General features: G+C 59.5%; 1 long non-coding RNA gene across 1 annotated transcript; it reads right to left on the bottom strand.

Moving 5' to 3' along the window:
* Positions 1-287: 287 nt before the first annotated feature.
* On the bottom strand, positions 288-2,405 carry LOC148214773 (uncharacterized). The gene is made up of 3 exons (XR_015797462.1): positions 1,845-2,405; positions 1,399-1,537; positions 288-1,189 (listed from the first exon to the last, which is right to left on the bottom strand). It is a non-coding gene; the product is annotated as an uncharacterized LOC148214773 (long non-coding RNA).
* Between the last annotated feature and the right edge of the window lie 5,060 nt (positions 2,406-7,465).

Below are 7,465 nucleotides of genomic sequence, written 5' to 3'. Positions count from 1 at the left end.
AGGGCCCAGGCTTGGATTCAGCGCACTCAGATTCCTCCACCACAACGCCACCCCCATTGCCCTCAGCCTGCACTGAGGCGGCATGGGAGCCATTCCGGGGGACAGGAGGAGCTGTGGAAGCCCCCGGTGGGCAAAGTGGCAGAGCTGGACCTCTCTGTGCCCTGACCTGAGCGCTGCCCGCTGGGTCTCCTTGTTAGGCATGGCGCGCCCCAGCGCCCACCTCCCTGCCAGTGTGGCAGAGGATTCTGGGCCAGCTCACTCCAACATCTCTTGACCTCAGGCCCCTCTTTTGGCCTCAGCCCCCTCCCCCCCATTGACCCCCCAGGCCTCCTTCCAGCTCCCCTCAAGGGTCAGCCAAGAACCCAGGTCCCAGGGCAGCAATGGGGAGTGGAAATCTGGTTATTCAGACTCTGCGAGAAGCAGCTTTCTTGGCTGGAGGGGCTGGACAGAGACCACCTCAAGGATGAGATGGGGCTGAATGGCCTGAAGAAGCAAGTTCCCTGCGTTCCAGAGGCTTGACAGTCTGTTGGCTTCCGTTGGTGTTTTAAGGGTGAGCAAAGCCTTGCAGAACAGTTGGGGAACAAGAAGAAGATGATGATGATGATGAGACGACTTGGAATCCCGCAGAAGACCCCTGAATACGTTTCCTAAATGGCAACAGGAATAGGATGGGTCCTTTCCAGTCCCTTGGCTGGGCTAGGGTCTTATTCAACACAGCCTTTGCAATTATAATGGCTGGGAAGAAATGAAAGGGAGAGACCCTTGGAGAACAGCGCGCGGGGTCTCCTGCGATTTCTCTGAACTCCTCTGTGTAATTAAGGCAGACGCAAGCCCTCCGGCCACATGCAGCTATTTCATCTTCTTGCAAATAATTGTTATTGGTCCTTGTCAAGGATGATAAAGTGGTTTTATAAATTGATGAACACTTCGGAGACAGAGCTGATAAAGGCTTTGTCAGGGAGATTCCTGCTTCTTCCATAACGCCTCCCAAGCTTTTGCTTAGCCTGTTTTTTCATGATTTTCCCTGATTAGCTTTTCTGGCTGGTCGCCATCAGCTACATCCCACTTGCTTTGTGGGAAGGGAGAGTGCGAAGAAAGAATTGGGCGCTGTGGCTGGCGGAAGAGACTCCCATTGTGCAGCGCCTTTCGCTCGGCCGAAGGGGCAGGTCCTGCCGAAGGAGCCGCTGACCTGTGGCAGGAAGCGGGGACTGAGCTGAAACACGAGTGGCGATGGAGTTCCACGCCACACGCAAAAGAGATTGGCTCAGTTAAAACTGCCACCAACCGCTTGCTGACTTTCTCCCCCCTCTCCCCCCAACCCTCTTGCCAAACGAACACCGGTGTTTCAGAAATTTAAAATAACAGTTAAAGACCAAAACCAATCAAACATAACAGAACCTGCAGTTGAGCCAACCGTCTTGGAGCAGACGGAGTCCTCACACGGACTTTCCCTGGCCTTCCAGGTGAGTGCTTTTTCCAGATGGACGAGGGTCCAGCAATATGAGCTTCATCTCTTGATGCAAATGGTGCTCTGAACCTGGGAGGGGGAAGGGGGGAAAGCAGAAAAGATGATCAGAGAGAATTTCTCCTCCATCCCCGCTTTGTGGAGCCTCAAAGGTGGGTGTAAAAGGCCCCCGAAACGCTACGTTTTCCATTACTGGAAACATCTGCGCAAAACATTTGTGCACAAGGCCCTGCTGAGAGCTTTCCCAGCTTCTCAGTTCTGTCCACACCAAGAGTTGATCCTTCTCTCCTCTTGCTGACCCAAACGCCATACAAGGGGTCCCTGCGAGGGATGTGGAGCGGAAGAGGGTGGAAGGGGGGTCGGCACGCTCAGAACTGACCTTTTTCCAACCTAGTGAATGTGAGGCTTGGGCTCTGGAAGACATCCTGCTGAGACTGGCTGCTCGCTGGCCAGCCTGGTACTGTAGAAGCACTGCTCCGAAGGAGGCAGCTCAGAGCTGAAACGGGAGCACGTGGCCGCTGCGGAGCATCAGCGGGAGCACGGAGACCTTGCTGGGCTTACTAGCCGTGTCCCCCAGCTCCTTCAGGATCCTCCTGTGGCTGGCTGGTCAATATGGCCTTTGGCACTGTGCGTGTTTGCCCTTGTCTGGCTGTGCCCCCTCTCCTCTGCCTGCTTCATATTATCTTGTTATAAGCCCATTCCTTTTCTGTATCTGCGTGCGCCACTGTTTTCTTCGTTTCCCTTCGACACAATCCCGAAGCAGTTGCCTTGATGAGTGACGCGTGGAAGAGGAGACAGACCTGTGAAAGATGGGAGAGCTGAGGGCCAGCAGAGACCCCCCGCCCCCCGGCCTGAAGAGGGAATCAGGGCAGGGCTGCCGCCGAGGCAGTCCTGCAAGCCGAGATGCCCAGTTCTCTGGGATTTGCCTCTGAGCTGTGGGCCCAGATTCGCAGCAGCAGGAGACGGGGGGCTCCTTGGCAACGGCTGCCCAACGCAGCCATTGTCTTGAAGGGCCAACAGAGCCCAAGGAGGAGGTAAATATTAATTTCACAGCTAAGCACCTTGGACTGCTGACCCCTCTCAGTGAGTGAGTTGCGCTGTGTCAGGTGGGGAGCCCAGATTCTCACGTGCTGCATGGCAAAATGTCACATTCCTTTCGGGATTACATTTTCTGTCTTCTGTCTCATCAAGGCAACTGCTTCGGGATTGTGTCTTCAGCTTTATTTTTTCTGCATGTTCAATGGAGGGTGCAATCTCCATTTAATCCCACTCACACTCCCATTCAGGCAGTTACTTGCCATTTAGATAAAAAATAGCACTCACTCGAGGCTCTGAGGACGTGAAGTTCTCCTCTGCCCGCCGAACGCCAATCAAGGCCAACGCTTCCCTGCGTCCCTCAAGGTGCCTCGGGAGCAGCAGACCAAGGGTTCAAAAAAGCGGCTCCTTACAGGCTCGACAGAATCTTCCAGAATTCACAGCAGCTCCTTCCCGCTTTCTCTGAGCATCCCATTGATTCCGGCATAGAGATCTTTGCTTTCTATTTTTGGGTGCAGCACGAGATGAGATGCTATTCCAGACGGACGGCTTCCCATCACTGCTCAGCAGACAGCAAAATGTCTACCCTGCAATCAGAGGCCCAACGACCACACACAGAAGTGCCCCCCCGCCTTCCTGGCTGCCCCCAGCCATTGCAAACTCTGGATTTCAAGCCAGTCCGAACCACTCCAGTTGCCTCTGACATCTCGCGAGGATGAATGCACCGTGGGTTGATGTTACCTCTCTTCTCTTGGGCCGTTCCAAAGCCACTTAAGTTAAAGGAGACCCCAAAGGCGGGGGGGGGGGTCAGTTGGGTTGAATTCTCAAATGGTGAAGGACATGTGAAAACTGAGTGGTTGGAGACATGAGGGCCAGATGCAGAAACACTGGTGCATATCTATATGTTTAATGCATAGGACCAGCCACCTATCTAAAGCAACAAAACCAAAACGGGAACACTCCACCCAAACCCCCCCCACCAAATCCAGGCCCCCAGGAAAAGCCCCAGGTCCCCTTAGCGGGTGCGGCCCAGCCAGGCTCCAGTGGCCAACCTCCTGGCCCCGATGGAGAAGAGAGGCTTGTGGGGCTGCCGGGGACACTGCTTCAGCAAGGGGGCCCGGAGGATGCCCGCTGTGCCGGAGCTGGTGGGGCGGCGGAACCTCCCGGGGGTAGGTGGCCCACTGCGAGCCTGCAGTTGAGCCCATCCCATCCCATCCCATCCCATCCCATCCCATCCCATCCCATCCCATCCCATCCCGTGTGGGGAGCCAGTCTGCTGCTGAACGGGAGCTTCTGCCTGCCTGGACTCAGGGCGGGAGGAGGGGCAGAGGCCGCAAGGGAAAGGTGGGGAAGCGGAGACGGGTCTGCTGTAAGGAAGGTTGCAGCCACGCGTGCCCTGTATCCTCCCCCAAATGTTCCATTATGGCGACTCCAGCTCCCATAATCCACCACTGCCACAGCCTGCCCACTTACCCAGTTAATGTGTACGGATGAAAGCCCCCTCCAAGGTGGCGGAAGAGGTTGGCGAGAGCTGGCGGGGGCTCAGAGGAGGGCTGGCTGTGGGACACGTGATCCCCGATGGATGCTCTCACCCAGCCCAGCCCAGCCCAGCCCAGCCCAGCCCAGCCCAGCCCAGCCCAGCCCAGCCCAGCCCAGCCCCAGCTATGCAAGGTTCTGACGTGTGCTCTGCCCAGGTGGGGGCACCCCCTTCCCTTCCCTGCCCGTCTGCGTCTCCTTCCAGGAGCAGGGCCGGCAAGCAGGAGCCCTGTGCCAGGAGCCAGCAACCCTCTCTTGGCCTTCCCTTCTCCAGCTGGCCTCCCCGCTGTTCCTTGGTGGCGGGTTGTGGGGGAGTCAAGGGCCCTTTCAGGGCACAAGAGCAGATGGGTTGGGAAAGAGCCGCCCAGAGCGGCGGGCTGCCTAAGTTGGGCAGGGTTAGCACACTGCAGAGGTTGCTCCTCCCTTTCTGGGGCACCATCTCCAGCTCCCCACTTGAGCGATCAGGAAAGGTAGAGTGGTGGCACAGACTGGCACCCACCTTGGCTTTTGGAGGAAAGAAAGCGAAGCACATTCTCTGCAGCCATGTTCTCTCTCGCCCCCCCCCCCAAGCCACGCTTCTTCCTCCCAGAAAAACAGCTCTCCTCCTTCCGGGATCCGGCTTTCAGACCCTTTCCGAGGGCACCTGGTCCAGCACCGCCCACAGAAGATGTCCCTCTGAAGGATGGGAGCAGTTCGGAAAGGATGGTGGGAGGAAACAGGGTGCTTTTTCACCTGTGGAATGAACCCTCTGCGCCAGGCACAGGGTTGCTTTTTCAGAGGAGAGGCGTCCACCTTTGATTTTGTACGATTTATGTCAGCAGACCTGCACGGAAAGAGGTGCAGGCTATCAGCTGCGCAGATCCTCTTTGGCTGGGGTCAGCGTGCTGGGGACTATAGACTTCTGTTGCCTCCATTCTTGCTCGGACTCTGGGGGGCGTCCCCTCAAGGATACCAACTTGCCTCCTGTCTTGACCGGCTCTCGCGCCTGTGTTGCTGACCCCCGGGGACTCGGACTGCTGCTGAAATAAAGGTGGCATGGAGGGCTGCCTTGAGATCGCTACCGGGCTGGGCGGCTTGGTTGGTTGGTTGGTTGGTTGGTTGGGGAGGTGGAGAAGCCCCCAGAAATAAACGGAGGTTTGATGTGTCCTTCCAGAGGAGGGGGAGGAGAATGCCGGCCAGGTCATTCCTCCGGTTGCAAAGAAGCCCTGCCCGTCGTGCGCGAGGCAAGGCAAACAAGGCCGACAAACACAGAGATACCTTTGACTTCTCAAACAGAACCAGGGTTTGCTTGCGATATCGGGCAGCCTGGTCCAAGTGGCCCTGCTGGAGCTGAGCTGTGCCCAGCACCTCCCAGACCCGGGCCTCGCCATCCCTGTCACCTGCGAGGAGGAGGGCAGAGAGCAAGACGCCCATGAACACTCGCGAAAGCGAGGAGGTGGGCGTGGTGGGTTCCAGGGGCTGGCATCCTTCCCTTCGCTGGCGGCTCAGCTCTCGGGGCGCAGAGAGGTAGGCCAGGGAGCCGCGAGGAAGGGTGCTGAGCATCGAGCAGGGGGTGCAAGCAGCTCTCGGAGGAGACGGCGCCACTTCTTCCTGACCAGTGGGCGTGGGGTGCTCAGGAGAGGCAGGTGGTGGAGGAGCATCTGCAGCCCGGGAGGCGGGAGTCCTCTCCGTGTAAGAAACCCCCCCCCATTACTGTGTGATCAGCGCCGCTGCTCTGCTTCTGTCTGCATCCGCTGATGGGAAGGGTCTGCAGTAAGGGACAGGGAGAACCCCTCGGCCACCCTCCAGGTCTGGAGACAGAGCGTGCTCCGACATGGCTCTGTTCCCCTCCGGCAGGACCAGCCCCTTCCCTGCCAGCCCCCTCCTCCCCGCCTCAAGTTTTCTACCAGCTTGAATTTTAAGGACGGGAAACACCGACGTGTAGATGGGATCCCAAGAGCTGGTCGGGGCCCTCAGGTGGGGGACCGGGTGCTCCCGAGCCACAGAGAACTCCCTGGTGCCCCTCCAGGAGGGGGAGAGCGTGCCACTCGGAATGTCCCTTACCTGCCTCCTGAAAAGCTTGCAGAGCCCCATGGTGGCAAAGCTGCGCCAGGCGGTGGCTCTTCAGCCAGCTGTGGGCCATGCCAGGTTGGAGCGACACCACGCCTGCAAAGACTTCCTTCCCATCGCACCCGGAGCGGGGCCAGGAGGAGCAGAGTCAGCCCTGGACGCGGATTCAGACCCTTCTGCGCTTATGGCTGGGAAGTGGCCCACGCTGCAGGCACTGAGCGTGCCCCAGAGGGGAGTCGGTTGCCCGGGCGAGTGAGCAGCACTTCCACTCTTGAACCGCTCCCACTCCCAGGTGCTGATTAATTAGTAGTATTCATTAATCAACAGAAAGGAAACTAATTAGGAGAGAGTTGAGATAACCAGAGGGATCTCATTCCACCTCCACCGGTGTCTTGCGTTCTTCCCATCCTTACTCTGGTTACTGTTCTGTAAGACTGTCACCGAGACAAAAGCAAAGAAAGACAGGACACAGAGGACCAGATCTGTACCTCGCACGGAGTTTGGCCATGGCATAGCCCAGGCCACCAGGTCTGAGGGAGACTGCTTCTGAACATGTAGGCTCTACTTAGCTAGGAAGGGCAACCAGCTCTTCCACCCCCAGCGGAGGGAGGAGGAGCTTTAGTGGGCGGAGCCGGGGAAGGGCTCGCGGGGGTTCCTCGAAGCCCAGCGGAGAGGGGGCGGGCCGGCAGGCGGGCGGGGAAGGGGCTCCTGTTGCGCGGGGCGGGGCAGCCCTCTGAGCGGGCCGTGTCTTCGGGAAGGGCGGCGGAGGCTGCTGTGCCGAGCAGCGCCCGGGCGGTGACGGGCGCACAGCTGGATGCGCGGCGCCCGCCGCCGCCGCCGCCGCCTCTCGGGCGGGACGGGGGCTCCGCAGCGGGACTTCGGGCGCCGGGCAGCACGCGGCTTGAGCAGGGCCTCGCGCCCCCCGCCGCCTGCCTCCGTCCCGCCTTTCAGCCGCGTGGGCGGGCGGCGAGGGCGGCGAGAGCGCCCCCGGCCCCTTACTCAGTCGCTCCAGCGGCCCCGCCGCGCCGGCCGCTTTCTCGTCTTCTAGGAACCTCCTGCGCTTTTCTACGCGGGGGCGGCCGTTATGGTCCCCTCCGGCGATGAGCTCTCTGCATCTGCGGAGCCCCAGGGCCACGCCTGGGACCTTCGGGATGAGCTGGGCTTGCCGGCCGTGCCGGCTGGGGGTGATGGGCGTTGCAGTCCAGTGCCGCTGAAGGGTGCCAGTTAGGACAGGACTGTCCGACGCGCACCTTTTCCGCGCAGAGTCCAGGCCCGCCTGTTCTGGCCTGCTTGGAAGTGGATCTCAGCAGCAGAGAAGACGGGCGGGGGACGATGGGTCTGCACCCTTCTCTGGGAAGCGTGAAATGCCGAGAGCCCAAG

Source organism: Python bivittatus, unplaced genomic scaffold (assembly GCF_059951505.1).
Source record: "Python bivittatus isolate LINGU-HERP-01145 unplaced genomic scaffold, Pbiv_v1 ctg000530_np1212, whole genome shotgun sequence".
NCBI classification, from domain to species: Eukaryota; Metazoa; Chordata; class Lepidosauria; order Squamata; family Pythonidae; genus Python; species Python bivittatus.
Note: the sequence above shows the minus strand (reverse complement) of the source record. Positions and strands in the feature narration are given on the sequence as shown.